The sequence below is a fragment of the Bos javanicus genome, chromosome 2 (assembly GCF_032452875.1).
Source record: "Bos javanicus breed banteng chromosome 2, ARS-OSU_banteng_1.0, whole genome shotgun sequence".
In the NCBI taxonomy this organism is placed as follows: domain Eukaryota; kingdom Metazoa; phylum Chordata; class Mammalia; order Artiodactyla; family Bovidae; genus Bos; species Bos javanicus.
Window position 1 is genome coordinate 45,427,296 of NC_083869.1, and position 20,295 is coordinate 45,447,590.

A 20,295-nucleotide genomic window follows, 5' to 3' on the forward strand; every position below is an offset into this window, starting at 1 on the left:
CATATACAATACAAATAACTTGAAATTGGATATTAGATTTCTCTGACCTATAAAGTTCTTCAGCTATTCTTTTCCAAATCAGGTTTTAAGTTCTGACTTCCCTCTGCCTTGCCCTCTCTTTATCTCACTTTCTGTTTGCAAATCATAAATAACTGTCTCATTTTAATACGCAGAAAAACATAGCACTCTGCAACTTATTTTCTCTTGGTACATGTTCTGTGTACACTTGAAAAGCATGTATATTCTGTTGATGTTGAGTAGAATGCTTTATAGATATCAATTAGATCAGGTTTGAGTCTTGCTCAAATCTTCCACGTCCACGTTGTCTTTCTGTCTTGTTCTATCAACTATTGAAAGAGGGCTAGTGAAACGTCTGACTGAAATGTTGAATTTGTTTCTTTATGCATTCCTAACAGTTCTTGCTTCATGTATTTTGGAACTCTGCTATTAGATGTATAAATGTGTAAGAGTCTTATGCCCTCTGATTAACTGACCCATTCATGAAATGACTGTCTTTAGCCTTGCTAATATTCTTTGCTCTGAAATTTGTCATCTCATTTCAATGTGGACACCCCATCTTTCTTTTGAGTAATGTTAATTTGGCATTTAAAAATATCGGCTCACTTTTAATCTATTTGCATTTTTATATTTAAAAATGATTTATTATAGACAGTATATATTTAGGTCTTGCATTTTTATCTAATATGACAATTTCTGCCTTTTAATTAAGGTGCTTAGATTAATTACATTTAGTGTAAATGCTCATATGATTGGGTTTAAATCTACCATCTTGTTATTCGTTTTTTATTTATGCCATATGTTCTTCATTCCCTTGTCTCTTTTTTTTTAGATTAACTGAGGATTTTTGGAAAATGATTTCATCTTCTTTGTTGGCTCATTAGTGATAGCTCTTTTTTTTTTTTTTTAATTTTTAGCTGTTGCTTTTGGGTTTAGAGTAAATAATTTGAATTTATCATAGTCTATTTGCAAATGACTTTGTACCGTTTTGCCATACCATTGTATATTTCTGTTTTTCCCTTCTTGGTGTATGTGCTATTGTTATCATATAATTCACGATCATACAATTAACTTATACATATATTATAAGCCCTATACATTGTTATTAATTTACTTAAATAATGATCTTTTTAAAAGGATTTAAATAATTAAAATTACATAAACATATATATCCCATATATATATATATATACACACCCTTATGTATATATCATGCACTTATTAATTCTGGTGTTCTTTATTCTCTCTTGTAGATCCATCATATCTCCACTTGGTATAATTTTCCTTACTCCTTTAGGACTTCCTTTAACATTTCTTATAGGTAGGGGCTGCTGCTGATTAATTCTTTCAGCACCTTCATTAAAAATTTTTTTTTCACGAGTATAGAATTCTTGGTTGACAAACTTTTCTTTAGTACTTTAAAATGTTGATTCACTGTTGTCTTGCTTTTATTGTTTCTGATCAGAAATTTGCTTTCATTCTCACTTTCTTCTGTGTATGATATGCCTTTATTCTCTGGTAGACTTTATCACTGAATTAATGATATCATAGACTCTAGTATACTTTGGGGCAGTTTTCTCATGTTTTTTGTTCTTGGTATTTATTGAGCTTCTTGGGCTTATAATTTTCATTAAACTGGGAAACATTTTTGCCCTTCAGTAAATTTTCTTTCTTGATTTAACATCTAGATTTAATACCTCCTTCAGTTCAGTTCAGTTCAGTCGCTTAGTCATATCTGACTCTTTGTGACCCCATGAATCACACACAGCACGCCAGGCCTCCCTGTCCATCACCAACTCCTGGAGTTCACCCAAACTCATGTCCATTGAGTCAGTGATGCCATCCAGCCATCTTATCCTCTGTCATCCCCTTCTCCTCCTGCCCCCAATCCCTCCCAGCATCAGGGTCTTTTCCAATGAGTCAACTCTTCACATGAGTTGGCCAAAGTATTGGAGTTTCAGCTTCAGCATCAGTCCTTTTAATTAAGGTGCTTAGATTAATTACATTTAGTGTAAATGCTCATATGGTTGGGTTTAAATCTACCATCTTGTTATTTGTTTTTTATTTATGCCATATGTTCTTCATTCCCTTGTCTTTGTTTTTCTGTCTTTTTTTAGATTAACTGAGGACTAGGATCTGATCTCCTTTAGGATGGACTGGTTGGATCTCCTTGCTGTCCAAGGGACTCTCAAGAGTCTTCCCCAACACCACACTTCAAAAGCATCAATTCTTCAGTGCTCAGCTTTCTTCACAGTCCAACTCTCACATCCATACATGACCACAGGAAAAACCATAGCCTGGACTAGATAGACCTTTGTTGGCAAAGTAATGTCTCTGCTTTTGAATATGCTATCTAGGTTGGTCATAACTTTCCTTCCAAGGAGTAAGCACCTTTTAATTTCATGGCTGCAATCACCATCTGCAGTGATTTTGGAGCCCCAAAAATAAAGTCTGACACTGTTTCCACTGTTTCCCCATCTATTTGCCATGAAGTGATGGGACTGGATGCCATGATCTTCGTTTTCTGAATGTTGAGCTTTAAGCCAACTTTTTCACTCTCCTCTTTCACTTTCATCAAGAGGCTTTTGAGTTCCTCTTCACTTTGTGCCATAAGGGTGGTGTCATCTGCATATCTGAGGTTATTGATATTTCTCCTGGCAATCTTGATTCCAGCTTGTGCTTCTTCCAGCCCAACGTTTCTCATGATGTACTCTGCATATAAGTTAAATAAGCAGGGTGACAATATATAGCCTTGATGTACCCCTTTTCCTATTTGGAACCAGTGTGTTGTTCCATGTCCAGTTCTAACTGTTGCTTCCTGACCTGCATATAGGTTTCTCAAGAGGCAGGTCAGGTGGTCTGGTATTCCCATCTCTTTCAGAATTTTCCACAGTTTATTGTGATCCACACAGTCAAAGGCTTTGGCATATTCAATAAAGCAGAAACAGATGCTTTTCTGGAACTCTCTTGCTTTTTCGATGATCCAACGGATGTTGGCAATTTGATCTCTGGTTCCTCTGCCTTTTCTAAAACCAGCTTGAACTTCAATACCTCTTTAAGAATTAGCTTAACATTTTTTGTAATGACATTATGAATTGTGTAAATAGCCAAATGCCTTTTTTTGGCTTAGAAACACGTATTTGCCTAATTTTCTCCCCCTTTTTTTTAAATGCTTAGGATTTGTCTGAATTATTTTCCTGCTCTAGGAAATTTGTAAACAAGCAGAGCTCTCCCTCCTTTACATCCCTTGCTTTGCTTCTCCAATCTGAATGGTGTTTTGTTGCCTTTCATTGTGCTCCCATGGTATGCACTACATACTTTGCTCATAATATTTAAGACTGTATACTGTCATCATTTGATTTCTGTCTACATTTTGTAGTGCCAACACATTTTTAAAAATAGACTATTTTTTTTAAAGAGTAGTTTTAGGTTCACAGCAAGTTCAGTGGAAAGTACAGAGAATTTCTATATACTCCCTGCCCCCACACATGCACAAATTCCTCCACTATCAACTTCCTCTATCAGGGTGGTACACTTGTTATAATTCATAAATCTACATTAATACATTATCATCACCCATTGTCCAGAGTTTACATTATGGTTGTGAAAATTAATAAAGGGAAACCTCATTTAAAATGGAACCAGGAAGCCCTAAAGGGAGAGGTCTCATGCACTACCACTTGTTACCATCTGCAGCCTCCAAACAGAAAGAGAGGTACCATAATCATCTCCAACAGGGAGAAGAAGAAAGATGGAGGAGGGCATGGCAACCCGCTCCAGTACTCTTGCCTGGAGAATCCCCATGGACAGAGGAGCCTGGCAGGCATGGGGTCACCAAGAGTTGGACACGACTGAGCTACTAAGGACAGCACAGCCTAGCATTCCCCCAAGAGAAAGGAAGATTTTTCTCCTTGCCTAGCAACAGCCCCAGCCAATGAGAGAGTACCATCACTCAGCCAATGAGAAAATGTTACCACCCTAACTCATGCTTTCCTCCAATCAACTTTTATTCAAAGCAGCTGCTCCCAACTTTCTTCTTTTCTTATTTTCCCTATAAAGTAATGTTCCTCTCCTTTGTTTGGGGGACTGGCCCATGATTTTGCCATGGCTTACATATTCTGAATTGAAATTTCTCTACTATCCCAAGTAAACCCATTTTGCTGGTAAAATAACTGCCTGCTTTACTTGATTGGACTTCAACGATAGCTCATCTGGTAAAGAATCTGCCTGCAAAGCAAGCAAGCAAGAAAGGAGAGGCAGGTTTGATTTTTGGGCTGGGAATGTCCCCTGGAGAAGGAAATGGCAACCCACTCCAGTATTCTTGTGTGAAAAATCCAGCAGACAGAGTAGCCTGGTGGGCTACAGTCCAAAGGGTTGCAAAGAGTCGGACTTGACTGAGTGATTAAGCACGAGCACAGTCCTTACTTGAATGGTTTGCAGAGTTCACTCTTGGTGTTTATACATTTCATGTGTTTTGTCAAATGCATACTGTCACAGAGCCACCATTGCGTAATTGGTGGGAAAGTTTCACTGCCCTAAGAGTCGTCTGTGCTCTGCCTGTTTGTCCTTCTTTCCTCCTGGCAACCTTTTTGTGTGTGTGTGTGTCTCCATAGTTTTGCCTTTTCTAGAATCTTGTATTTTGGAATCATATATATGCATATAATTTGAAGCCTTTTAGTTTCAATATCTTACTTAGTGATATGCATTTCAGGTTTCTCCATGCCTTTTTATGGATTCACAATTCATTTATTTTTAGTGTTGAAAACTATTCCATTGTCTGGATGAAACAGTTTATTTATCCATTTGTCTATTGAAGGACATTTCAATTGCCTCAAAGTTTTGACAGTTATGACTAAAGATGCTATAAACCTCTATGTACAGGCTTTTATATGTACTAGAGTCTTAAATTCATCCACGTAAATACCAAGGAGTGCAATTGCTGAAGTATATATTAAGAATAGGATGCGTTTTGTAAGAAACTGCCTAACAGTCTGAGATAGTTTGCATTCCTCCCGGCAGTGAACGAGAGTTTCTGTTACTTCACATGCTTGCCAACATTTAGCGTAGTCAATGTTTTGGATTTCAGCCATTCTACTAGTTTTGTAATGGTATTGTAAAATTTGCATTTCCCAAATGACATATAATGTTGAATACTTTTTTATATGTTTATTTTCCATCTGCATATCTTCTTTTGATTCAGGCCTTTTGCTCATTTTTAAATCAGATTGTTCATTTTCTTATTGTTGAGTTTTAAGAATTCTTCGTATGTATTAAATAACAATCCTTTATCAGATGTATCTTCTACAATTGTTTTCCACTAGACTGTAGCTTGTTTCTCATTCTCTTGACCTCGACTTTTGCAGGGCAGAACATTTTAATTTTAATGAAGTATTTCTTTCATGGATGACAACACAGTTTTTAAGAGAAGAATGTCATATTCTTATTTATATCTTCTGCTTCTGGAACAGTGACTGGTGTATTATAGGCACTTAGTATTGAATGGATTAGTCCCCTGCCCTGACTGCTCATGTAATTCTCTTTTCAAAACAGGATCACCTACATTGTTATATTAATAAAAAAGTTTAGTGGATTTAAAAGAAAAGAGTTAATAACAAGTGATTGACTATTTGCTTATCAAGCTGACTCAGCTCTCTGACTTTTGCAATCTCTTTCCTCCATGAGTTACACTAGAATGCTTATTATGTTTACCAATTATCCCTGCTTCAGATATGAAAGAACTTTCTGTTATACATGGGAAACCTCTAATCATCTTCTGATGTGATTGAATTCTGAGAGTTTGTCTTTTATTATTGAGAAAACACCTCATTTTCTATAACTCAGAACTTGCACCTGAATATCAAACTTGTGGTGGTATGACATTATCTTATTAACTGAAATCTATTCTCTACCTCTTTAAAATATTTTACTATAGACATCAAAAATAACAAATCCTTAATAATTAATCAGAAAAATGTTTATTATTTTAATGAAAGTAATGATATTTACCTACTGTTTCATTTCTGAGTTAATCTCAGTTCAGCTCAGTTCAGTTGCTCCTTTGTGTCCGACTCTTTGTGATCCCATGGACTGCAGCACGCCAGGCTTCCCTGTCCATCACCAACTACTAGAATCAACTCAAACTTATGTCCCTTGAGTCATTGATGCCATCCAACCATCTCATCCTCTGTTGTCCCTTTCTCCTCCCTCCTTCAATCTTGCCCAGCATCAGGGTCTTTTCAGATGAGTCAGTTCTTCACATCAGGTGGCCAAAGTACTGGAGTTTCAGCTTTAGAATCATTCCTTCCAAAGAAATTCTAGGGCTGATCTCCTTCAGAATGGACTGGTTGGACCTCCTTGCAGTCCAAGGGGCTCTCAAGAGTCTTCTCCAACACCACAGTTCAAAAGCATCAATTCTTCGGTGCTCAGCTTTCTTCACAGTTCAACTCTCGCATCCATACATGACCGCTGGAAAAACCATAGCCTTAACTAGGTGGACCTTTGTTGGCAAAGTAATGTCTCTGCTTTTTAAAATGCTGTCTAGCTTGGTCATAACTTTCATTCCAAGGAGCAAGTATCTTTTAATTTCATGGCTTCAGTCACCATCTGCAGTTATTTTGGAGCCCCCCAAAATAAAGTCTCTCACTGTTTCCATTGTTTCCCCATCTATTTGCCATGAAGTGATGGGACCAGATGCCACGATCTTAGTTTTCTGAACACTGAGTTTTAAGCCAACTTTTTCACTTTCCTCTTTCACTTTCATCAAGAAGCTATTTAGTTCTTCTTCGCTTTCTGCCATAAATGTGGTATCATCTGCATATCTGAGGTTATTGATATTTCTCAAGCAATCTTGATTCCACGTTGTGCTTCATTCAGCCCAGCATTTCATATGCTGTACTCTGTATATAAGTTAAATAAGCTGGGTGACAAATATAGCCTTGATGTACTCCTTTCTGAATTTGGAACAAGTCTGTTGTTCCATGTCCAGTTCTAAGTGTTGCTCCTTGACCTGCATACAGATTTCTCAAGAGGCAGGTCAGAATTGTCCAGAGTTTGTTGTGATCCCTACAGTCAGAGGCTTTGGCATAGTCAATAGAGCAGAAGTAGATGCTTTTCTGGAACTCTCTTGCTTTTTTGACGATCCAATGGATATTGGTAATTTGATCTCTGGTTCCTCTGCCTTTTCTAAATCCAACTTGAACATCTGGAAGTTCACAGTTCATGCATTGTTGAAGCTTGGCTTGGAGAATTTTGAGCATTACTTTGCTAGCCTGTGAGAGAGTGGAATTGTGTGAAATGAGTAAATCCCCAAGCATGGTTAAATATGTTGTGATTGAACCATAAAGCTGAGCATGAGTATTACATAGAGATAACAAAAATATTTTTCAAAACAAAAATGTTGTAAGATTGGAGTTGTGAACACATTTGTATAAATGTCCCTCAAAACCTTAAAAATTAAATCTTATTTAACAAATTGCTTTGAAAATAAAATATATAATATGGGCATAACTCAGTTAGTTATGCTTTATTTTATTGTGCTTTGCCGAAATTGTGTTTTACAAATTGAAGGTTTATGGCAGTCCTGCACTGATGTCATTTTTTTCCAACATCATTTTCTTACTTCATGTCTCAGTGTTACACTTTGGTAATTCTCAGAATGTTTCAAACTTTTCATTATTGTTATATTTGTAATGGTGATCTGTGATCAGTGATCTGTGTTGCTGTTGTAATTTTTTGTTTTATATTTTTAAAGTATGTACAATGTTTTTATAAGCACAAGCTATTGCACACTAAACAGACTACAGAATAGTGTTAACGTAACATTTACATGCACTAGAAAATAAAAAATATTGTGTGACTTGCTTTATTGAGATATTGCTTTATTGTGGTGGTCTGGAACCAAACCCACAATATCTCTGAGGGGTGCCTGTATGAAATTACATTTTTTTAAGTTTAAGGAAATTTCCCTAGAGTGCCAAAACCTATAGTTTTTGAACAATTCGTATGGCAATACTATTTATTTTGGACCCCCCTATTAATTAGAAATTTAAAATACATAATAAGGGAACATATTACAGTAAAATTTTGTTTTTAAAGTCTTTTCTCAACATGAAATACAAATTGCAACCCTCCTAAAGCTCTAAAATTATATTATATGTAATTGATACTATAATAACAAGTAAATTCAATCTATGTATCCTGGAAATTCATTAGTCAGCAACATTAGCTTATGTCTATTCTGTATTTCCATGAGGATATTCAATAATTCATACTTTCATTCTCTCATTTGAACTGACTTTCCTCTCAGCTAATTTGAATTTTTGAGACTAAATCATATTTAATGATTTCATTATGCAAATTTACCTTCATAGTATTATCCAAACATACTATTATTTATTATCACTAAAAGAATAAAGGATGTAGATGTGTATATTGTAAGTCATTTTTCTTCATTTATTCAGCGCTTTCTACATGTTAGATAATGCAGAATGCAGCTGAGGGCACATGATATGATACAAAGATGAATTCAAATGTCTATTTATTTATTTCATTTCCTATGCTTTTTAATTGAAGTTATAGTTGGTTTACAATATTGCATTAGTTTCAGGTTTGAAGCAAATCAGTATTTTTGCAGTTTGCACTCCATTAGAGATTATTACAAGATAATGGGTGTTATTCCCTGTGTCCCATAGTATATCTTTGCTGTTTATCTATTTTATACATGGTAGTTTTTAATGTTAATTCCACTTTCCTAATTTGTCCTCACCCTTGCCCTTCTCCCCTTTGGTAACCATGAGTGTGTTTTCTATATCTGTGAGTCTGTTTCTGTTTTACAAATACATTCATTTGTATTATTTTCTAAATCCCATATATAAGTGATATCATGTAGCCTTTGTCTATCTCTGTCTGACATTTCACTGAGCACAGTATTCTCTGGGTCCGTCCACATTGCTGCAAGTGGCAGTCTTTCATCCTTTTTCTATGACTAATACTCCTTTGTATTTATGTACCACATCTTAATCCAGTTGTCTGTTGATGAACACTTGGGTTGCTTTCATATCTTGACTATTGTAAACGGTGCTGCTATGAACATTGGGGTGCATGTATCTTTTTGAATTAGAGTTTTCACTTCTTCAGATATATACCCATAAGTGGGAAAGTCCTATTTTTTTAGCTTTTTGAGGAATCTCTATAATGTTTTCCATAGTGGCTGAACCAATTTACATTCCCGCCAACAAGGCACAGGATTACCTTTTCACCACATCCTCTCCAACATTTGTTACTTGTAAACTTTTCATATAGCCATTCTAACTGGTGTGAGGTGATACATCACTGTAGTTTCGATTTGCATTTCTCTAAGGATTAATGAAATCTGGCATCTTTTCATGCGTCTGTTGGCCATCTGTATGTCTTCTTTGGAGAAATGTCTGTTGAGCTCTGCCCATATTTTTGACTGAGTCGTTTGTTTTTTTGATACTGAATTCTATGAGTTATTTGTATATTTTGGATGTTAACCCCTGGTCTGTCACATCATTTGCAAATATTTTCTCCTCTTCTATAGGTTGTCTTTTTGTTTTGTTGTTGATTTCTTTGCTGTACAAAAGCTTTTTAATTAGGTCCCATTTGTTTAATTTGCTTTCATTTCTTTTGCCTTAGGAGAGTGATTCAAGGAAATAATTGCTATGATTTATGTGAAAGAGTATTCTATTTCCTCTTCTAGGTATTTTACGGTTTCAGGTCTTACATTTGGGTCTCTAAACTGTTTTGAGTTTATTTTTGAATATGGTGTGAGAGAGTGTTCTAATCTCATTGTTTTACCGGTAGCTATGCTATCAAGTAAAATATTGCTAAATTCAGACTTAAACTGAAGAAAGTAGGGGAAAACCACTAGATCATGCAGGTATGACCTAAATCAAATCCCTTGCTACTTGAAAGTGACAAGTAGATTCAAGAGATTAGATCTGATAGACAGAGTGCCTGAAGAACTATGGATAGAGGTTCATGACATTGTACAGGAGGCAATGATAAAGACCATCCCCAAGAAAAAGAAATGAAAAAAGACAAAATGATTGTTTGAGGATGCCTTACAAGTAGCTGAGAAGAGAAGAAAAGCGAAAGGCAAAGGAGAAAAGGAAAGATATACCCATCTGGATGCAGAGTTCCAAAGAATAGCAAGAAGAGATAAGAAAGCCCTCCTCAGTGATCAATGCAAAGAAATTGAGGAAAACAATAGAATGGGAAAGACTAGCAATATCAAGAAAATTAGAGATACCAAGGGAACATTTCATGCAAAGTTGGGCACAATAAAGGGCAGAAATGGTATGACCTAACAGAAGCAGAAGATTTTAAGAAGAGGTGGCAAGAAAACACAGAAGAACTATACAAAAAATATCTTCATTATCCAGATAACCATGATGGTGTGATCACTCACCTAGAGCCAGACATTATGGAATGTGAAGTCAAGTGGGCCTTAGGAAGCATCACTATGAACAAAGCTAGTGGAGGTGATGGAATTCCAATTGAGCTATTTCAAATCCTGAAAGATGATGCTGTGTAAGTGCTGCATTCAATATGCCAGTAAATTTGGAAAACTCAACAGTGGCCACAGGACTGGAAAAGGTCAGTTTTCATTCCAATCCCATAGAAAGGCAATGAGAAAGAATGCTCAATCTATCACACAATTGCACTCATCTCATACGCTAGTAAAGTAATGCTCAAAATTCTTCAAGCCAGGCTTCAACAGTATGTGAACTGTGAACTTCCAGATGTTCAAGCTGGATTTAGAAAAGGCAAAGGGACCAGAGACCAAATTGCCAACAATCATTGGATCATCGAAAAGCAAGAGAATTCCAGAAAAGCATCTACTTCTGCTTTATTGACTATGCCAAAGCCTTTGACTGTGTGGATCACAACAAACTCTGGAAAATTGTTCATGAGATGGGAATACCAGACCATCTGACCTGCCTCCTGAGAAATCTGTATGTAGGTCAAGGAGCAACACTTAGAACTAGACATGGAACAACAGAATTGTTCCAAATCCAGAAAGGAGTACGTCAAGGCTGTATATTATCACCCTGCTTATTTAACTTATATGCAGCGTACATCATGCAAAATGATGGACTGGATGAAGCACAAGCTGGAAGCAAGATTGCTGGGAGAAATATCAGTTAATCTCAGATATGCAGAAGACACCACCCTTATGGCAGAATGCAAAGAACTAAAGAATCTCTTGATGAAAGTGAAAGAGGAAAGTGAAAAAGTTGGTTTACAATTCAGCATTCAGAAAACTAAGATCATGGCATCTGATCCCATCACTTCATGGCAAATAGATGGGGAAACAATGGAAACAGTGACAGACTTTATTTTGGGGGCTCCAGAATCACTGCAGATGGTGATTGCAGCCATGAGATTAAAAGATGCTTGCTCCTTGGAAGAAAAGTTATGACCAAGCTAGACAGCATATTAAAAAGCAGAGACATTACTTTGCTGACAAAGATCCATTAGTCAAAGCTATGGTTTTTCCAGTAGTCATGTATGGATGTGAGAGTTGGACTGTAAAGAAAGCTGAATGCTGAAGAATTGATGTTTTTGAACTATGGTGTTGGAGAAGACTCTTAAGAATCCTGCAAACTGCAAGGAGATCCAAGCGGTCAATCTTGAAGGAAATCAGTCCTGAATATTCATTGGAAGGACTGATTCCAAAGCTGAAACTCCAATACTTTGGCCACCTGATGAGAAGAACTGACTCACTGGAAAAGACCCTGAGGCTGGGAAAGATTGAAGGGGATGACAGAGAAGGGGATGACAGAGGATGAGTTGGTTGGATGGCATCACCAACTTGATGGACGTGATTTTGAGTAAGCTCTGGGAGTTGGTGATGTTGCAGTCCATGGGGTCACAAAAACAGTCGGACACAACTGAGCGACTGAACTGAACTGAACTGATGCGATCAAGTGTCTGATATTTAATCTCTATCTTCAAGCAGCTAATAATCCAACAGGGGCTGGAACAATTCTACACTATGATACTACGTGGAAGGCAATGGCAACCCTCTCCAATACTCTTGCCTGGAAAATCCCATGGACGGAGGAGCCTGGTGGGCTGCAGTCCATAGGGTCGCTAAGAGTCGGACATGACTGAGCGACTTCACTTTCAGTTTTCACTTTCATGCATTGGAGAAGGAAATGGCAACCCATTCCAGTGTTCTTGCCTGGAGAATCCCAGGGACGGGGCATCCTGGTGGGATGTCGTCTCTGGGGTTGCACAGAGTCGGACACGACTGAAATGACTTAGCAGCAAATGACACAAAGAAGTAAACTTGCAATTAATTAACAAGAACTTTATATTTGAAGTCATCCATGGTCTTTAAAAAGATTCCTTCTCAAGAATGGGTTTTATTTTAAGGAAGAACTTTCATTACTTGAAAGCTATCATATTTATTATTCATTGTATAGTGCAACTATCAGAGCTAATATAATATAGCAATTTGCTTACTCTGCACTAAATGGCCTTAACTCGTCTACTTGGGGTTCTGATTTCTGTTTTCTAAAGCTTCTTTTTTTAAAAAATATTTCTGTTTATCTGTCATCACAGCTTTCTGCCATTAAAGTGCTTGTCTCAAAATGAGGATCTGTCTACAGCTAGTTTATTATTTCTAATTTGCTTTTGAGTGGTAAATCAGTTAGCCAAGTTAGGGCTTTCTAAAATGGGAGTTAGTGGAATCTGATTACAACTTTTCAAGGAGTGAAATATATGAACTTTAGTAAATATAGTTTTGGTAGTTAATATATAATGGACTATTAATCATTTATTTGAATTTTTGATTTTATATCTAGCTTTATATATTATATATAATACCAAAATGATTGTTTTTCTGCTCAGTATTTAAAATATGATCCTTGTAAATGTTTTTCATGAAAACATAATCACACATTTATATGTCTGTCACTTGACTTAATTTTTTTTAATTTCAGTGAACATGAACAATAATCTCAAATCATTATATTGGTTCCAGTCAAAACTGGTAATAGTAATTCCAAGTATGTTACTTAAGTGTAACATGGAATATTATACCAGGTGTGTGCAGGCTAAAAATTAGCAGTAATATGGTTGAAAAATTCTCTCATTTCAAATTTATGAGGCTAAAAATGCTGTGTGGAATTATGCCAGTTTTTTTTTTCCTTAACCACATAACTGTATCTGCAATAATTAGTATAAAGTCTAAAACAAGAGCGATTTACTCCAGAGTTACTGTAAGTGTAGATGTTATTGTGGGATTTATTGAATTGTCTGCATGCCTAAATGTTCATTTTAGAATTCTCACACCTAATAACCAGAGTAGAATGTCTACCAGCTTTTGGTGTTGACCTTTTTTTCTGATCATTTGAAAGTTCTTTGACTCCAAATTATAATATATGTAATAAATTTCTATCTATATTGTGAGATTCTCTACCCTACCCAACCATAAAATATTAGTGTCTCTCAGGGCTTAGATCATATTTAAATCATATCTGAATTCACTCCTATAAAGGGCTTCCTTGATGGCACAGATGGTAAAGAATCTGCCTGCAATGCAGGAGACCTGGGTTTGATCCCTGGATTGGGAAGATCCCCTGGGGGAGGGTATGGCAACCCACTCCAGTATTCTTGCCTGGAGAATTGCCATGGACAGACGAGTCTGGCGGGTTACAGTCCATGTGGTCTCAAAGAGCTGGACACGACTGAGTGACTAAGCACAGCACAGCCAATTAATACTTGATTTCAATTATCATCCATTTGCTGAGGACTTAGGATTCTATGTCACCCTTTGGAATTTCAGACCACTACATAAATACTTTTTGGGCATTTATACATGTGTGTATCTCAAATTCAGTATATTAAAAAACTAAACTGATGTTCTCTTGCCATGTCTTGTCCCTCCACTTGGTGTTCCAGTCAGTTAGCAATCCCGATCCCAAACCTGGAATCATTCTTTACTGATCTTTCACATCACCCCACCAAATACCAACTCCTGACTACTAGACTTAGATACATATGTTTTCAAATCTATCTACTCTCCATTCCATTTGCCAAATCATTAGCACAGGACAACAGTACTTTTCATTTGGATTTAGTCACATCTTTTTGTTCTCCCCATTTTGAGACTTTTGTTGTTTAGTTGCTAAATTGTGTCTGACTCTTTGTGACCCCATCAACATACAATAAAATGCACATGTTTAAAGTTCACGATTTGATAAATTTTGATATATAAAGAGTCGGACACAACTGAGCGACTGAACTGAACTGATCTGAACTGATATATTTATTCACATATGGTGATGACCACAATCCATAAAGTAAACAGAGCCATTGTTGACAAATGTTTCCTTGAGTCACTTTGTAATCCTTCCCTTATATCCCATCTACATCGCTAATGCCCAGAGAACCACTAGTCTGCCTTATTTCACTGTAGATTACTTTACAGTTTCTATAATTCTAGATAAATGGAGCCATGCACATTGTATGCTTTTCACTCGGTTTTAGATTTCTAATTTTAGGTGATACTGGAGTATAGAGTCCACTTTGAGGTGATTTTTATATATGGTGTGAGGTATGAATCAAGATTATTTTTTCTCTTTTCCAATTTGGTTTTAAATATATTGTTGTACAGTACTGTATAAGTTTGAAGTGTACAGCATAATGATTTCACTTACATCATTCAGGGATTGTCACAATCAGTTTAGTGAACATCCATCATCTCCAGAAATTTTTTTTTTGACTTGTGATGAGGATTCTTAGGATTTCCTCTAAAACTTTCATATATAACATACAACAGTGTTAATTATATTTCTCATGATGTCCTTTACAACCCTAGCACTTATATATCTTATAACTGGTAGCTTGTATCTCTTGGCCATCTTCATCCAGTTACCCCTACCTCTAGAAACCACAAATCTGATTGCTTTTTCTATGAGTTTGTTTGCTTTTTAAGTATAATTGACCCACAACACTGTTAGTTCCTGTTACACAACATAGTGATTTGATATTTATATACTTTTCAAAATGATCACTGCTGTAGATCTAGTTATGATCTGTCACCATGCAAAGATATTACATATTTCATGACTGTTTTCCTGCACTGTACATTTCATACTCATAATTCATTTACCTTGCAACTGAAAGTTTATATCTCTTCATCTCCCTCAACTATTTCTCTCCTTCCTCCCTCCCCTCTTCTTTCTGAAACCTGTTATCTGTGTCTGTGACTCTATTTCTGTTGTTATATTTGTTCATTTGCTTTGTTTTTTTAGATTCCACCTAGAGGTGATATCATACAGTATTTGTCTTTGTCTGACTTATTCCACTTAGCATAATGCGTGCTGTACATGCTAAGTTGCTTCAGTCATGTCCAACTCTTTGTGACCCCTATGGACTGTAGCCCACCAGGCTCCTCTGCCCATGGGATTCTCCAGGCAAGAATAATGGTGCAGGTTGCCACGCCTCTTGTAGGGGATCTTCCCAACTGAGGGATTGAACCAGAATCTCTTATGTCTCCTGCATCGACAGTGTTTTTTTTTTTTTTTTTTTTACCATTAGTGCCATCTAGGAAGCCCATAACACTGCCTAGGTACATCCATATTGCTGCAAATGGTCAGATTTTATTATTTTTTAATGGTTGAAAAATACTTCATTTTACATATATGCCATGTCTTCTTTATCCATTCATCTGTGGATGAGCACTTGGGTTACTTCCATATCTTAGCTATTGTAAATAATGCTGCAATGAACTTTAGGGATGCATATATCTTTTTAAATTAGCGTTTTTATTTTCTCAGATAAATATCCAGGAGTGGAGTTGATGGATAATGTAGTAGTTCTAATTTTAGTTTTTTAAGGAGTCTCTATACTGTTTTCCGTAGAGGCTGCACCAATTTACATCTCCAGCAGTGCACAAGGGTTTCCTTTTCTTCATATATTGGCCAACACTTGTTATTTGTTGTCTTTTGGATAACAGCCATTCTGACAGGTGTGAGGTAATACCTCACTGTGGTTTTGATTTGCATATCCCTGATGATTAGTGATCATATATAATTTTCCAGCACCTTTTACTTAAAAGACCATCCTTTCTTTGTTTATCCTTTATCCTTTGGACCCTTCTCAAAAATCAATTTCTTTAGCATTATTTGTTGAAAAGACTATTCTTTCTCTGTTGAACTTCCTTTGTACCTTTCTTGAAAATTGTCCATATCTGTAGTTCTATTCCCTATTTTATCCTGTCTTTAAATCAGTACCATACTGTGTTTATCACCATAGCTTTATAAATAAGTCTTGAGGTCAGGTATTGTAGTTCTACAAATTTGTTTATTTTTTAATAGTTGCTTTGGCTTTGCTAAGTCCTTTGTTTTTTGTTATGGATTTTTTAATCAGTTTTTCAGTTTCTACAAAAAAATGCACTTGGAATTTTGATGAAATAGTATTGAATCTATAGATCAATTATTCAGAAATTACCATCATAAGAATATTGAGTCTTCTGATTTATGAACACTATTTGTCTTTGCATTTATTTAGGTATTTTTAAGCATCTCTCAGCATTGTTTTATAGTTCTCAATGTAAAAGTTTTACATTTCTTTTATTCTATTTATCCCAAAGTATTATTTTTGATATTTTATAAATTGTATTTTGAAAGTTAAAAAAATTTGCTTTAGTGTATATAAGCACAGTAAGTTAAAAACATTGATCTTGTATTGTACAAACCTGCTAAACTTGCTTATTCATTCTAGTAGCTTTCTTGTAGGTCCCGTAGGATTTGGGACTATCCTGGGGCTCAGACGGTGAAGAATCTGCCTGCAGTATAGGAGACCAGGGTTTGAACCCTCGGTTAGGAAGATTCCCCTGGCAAAGGGAATGACTACCCACTCCAGTATTCATGCCTGGAGAATTCCATAGACTGAAGAGCCTGGAGGGCTACAGTCCATGGAGTCACAAAAAGTCGGACACACCTGAGTGACTAGTACTTCCATAGGATTTTATACATAGGTGATCATGTTATTTTTGAATAAAAACAGATTGAATTGCTCCTTTCTAATCTGGATGCCCTTATCTCTGTTACCTATATTATTATGGCTACAATTTCCAATAAAAAGTTGGGTAGAAGTAAAGAGAACAGACTTCCTTGATTTGTTTCTAATCTTAACGAGGAAAATTTTAGCCATTCATCACTAATTATGATGTTATCTGTAGATTTTTAATAGATGTCCTTTTTCAGATTAAGGAAGTTCTCGTCTATTACTAGTTTGTATACAAAAGGTGTTGGATTTTGTCCATTGCTAGTGTTGCATCTACTGCGATGATCATATGTTTATTCTTTTTTGTTACTATTGATCAATACTAATCAATACTAATATTGATTAATGTTTGAATATTAAATTAACCTACACTCAGACATGATGTGTTATTCTTTAAATAAATTTTTATATTTGATTTTCCAATATTTTGTTAAGATTTTTTATATCTATGTTTATGAGTAATACATATTAGTAGGTATTTTTCTTTCCCATGTCTTTATCTGGTTTTAGTATCAGAATACTATTGACTTCATAGAATGGATTGGGAAAAGTTGTCTCCTCTTCAGTTGTCTGGTAGAGTTTCTACAGAATTGATATTATTTCTTCTTTCAATGTTTGGTATATTTGGTAGAATTCCCCAGTGTAGCCTCTGGGCTTGGAGTTTTCTCTGTAGGAAGATATTTGCTAATTTAATTTCTTTAAAGCTAAGGTCTTCCTTGTAGCTCAAATGGTGAAGAATCTGTCTGCAATGCAGGAGACCTGGGTTCAGCCCCTGGGTCGGTAAGATCCTCTGAAGAAGGGAATGGCAATCCACTCCGGTATTATTGCTGGGAGAATTTAATTTCTTTAGTAGATGTTGGGCTTTTCAGGTTATCTATTTCTTCTTGAGTGAGCTTTGGTAGTTTGTGTCTTTCAAGGTATTTGTCCATTCCCACCATGTTGTTAAACTTATTAGTGTAAAGTTGTTCATAATTTTCCTTATTATTCTTTTAATATCTGTATTATCTATAGTGATATCATTCCTGATATTGGTAATTTGTGTCTTCTGTTTTTTCTTGACCAATAGTGGCTTATCAATTGTATTGATCTTCTCAGAGAACTGGTTTTTGAATTGATTGATTTTTCTCTAATATTTTGTTTGCTTTGCTTTTGTCTCTAATCTTTATTATTTCCTTCCTTCTGTGTGTAGCAGTCTAGTAGTAGTTGAGTCAATAAGTCGTGTCTGAATCTTGTGACCCCAAGGACTGTAGCCTGCCAGGCTCCTCTGTCCATGGGATTCTCCATGCAAGAATACTGGAGTGGGTTGCCATTTCCTTCTCCAGGGTATCTTCCCAACCCAGGAATCGAACTTGGGTCTCCTGCATTGCAGGCAGATTCTTTACCAACTGAGCTACAAGGGAAGCCCTCCTTCTGCTTGTAGCATTGCTCTTATTCTCTTCCCAAGCTTTGTTGAGATATCATTGTCAAATAAAAATTGGATATTTTTAAGATGTACAGCCTAGTAGTGTTTTGATACATGTATGCACTGTGAAATTATCAAGTTAATTAATAATTCATCACCTCACAGTTTTTTTCCTTGTGGGAAGAATATGTAAGATCTACTCTCTTAGCAAATTTCAAGACACAATGCAATATTATTAACTGTAGTCACCATGCTGTTCATTAGAGCTCTAGAGCTTATTCATTCTACATAACTAGAAATGTGTACCCATTGCCTCCACACCCAGTCCTTTGACCACCATACTACTCTCTACATCCATGCATTCAACCTTTTTAGATTCCATATATAAGTGAAATTATAACATTAATCTTCTTTTGTTTCATTTAAAAGTTTAGTTTTTAATTAATTTATTTTTTAATTGAAGGATAATTGATTTACAGAACTTTGTTGTTTTCTGTCAAACATCAGCATGAATCAGGTGTATGTAAGTCCCCTCCCTTGTGAACCTCCCTCCCATCTCCTTCCCCATCCACCCATCTAGGTTGATACAGAGCCCCTGTTTGAGTTCCCTGAGACATACAACAAATTTCCATTGGCTATCTGTTTTACATATGGTAATGTAAGTTTCCATGTTGCTCTCTCTGTACATCTCACCCTCTCCTCCCCTCTCCCTGTGTCCATAAGTCTGTTCTCTATGTCTGTTTCTCCACTGCTGCCTTGCAAATAAATTCATCAGTACCATCTTTATAGATTCCATATATGTGTGTTAGTATTTGATATTTATCTTTCTTTTTTTGACTTAATTCATTCTGTATAGTAGGCTCTAGGTTCATGTACCTCATTAGAACTGACTCAAATGTGTTCCTTTTCATGACTGAGTAATATTCTATTGTGTATACATACCACAACTTCTTTATCCTTTCATCTGTCGATGGGCATCTAGATTGCTTCTGTGTTCTACCTATTGTAAATAGTGCTGCAATGAACAATGGGATACATGTGTCTCTTTCAATTTTGGTTTCCTCGGGGTATATGCCTAGGAGTGGGATTGCTGGGTCATGTGGTGATTTTATTCCTAGTTTTTTAAGGAATCTGCATACCATCATCCATAGTGGCTGTATCAATTTAGCTTCCCACCAACAGTGCAAGAGGGTTCCCTTTTCTCCACACCATCTCCAGTGTTTATTGTTTGTAGACTTTTTGATGATGACCATTCTGACCAGCGTGAGGTGATAACTCATTGTAGTTTAATTTTCATTTCTCTAATAAGTGATGTTGAGCATCTTTTCATATGTTTGTTAGCCATCTGTATGCATTCTTTGGAGAAATGTCTGTTTAGGTCTTTTTTCCACTTTTTGTTTGGGTTGTACGTTTTTCTGGTATAGAGTTGATGAGCTGCTTGTATATTTTAGAAATTACCTTTTGTCAGTTGTTTCATTTGCTATTATTTTCTCCCATTCTAAGGATTGTCTTTTCACCTTATTTAAGCATTAATGTTCTTAATTCTTCATGACTTATTTTTGCTTCTCTGGAATATGTAAGGATTTTTAAAAATAGTCTTGGCATTTTGAAATTTTAAAATAATGCAATTTGATGTGGACCTTTTACAACTATTTTTTTTGAGCATTCTTAGAGTGCTTTCAGTCTAGAAATACATATTCTTTAGTTCTGGGAAATGTTATATCTCCATTTAAATTGTGTTTTCTGTGGTACTCATGTAATTCAAATATAGGATCCTCTGGATTTATCATCTTATTTTAGTTTTCTCTTTTCATCTTTTTTTGATTGTGTGT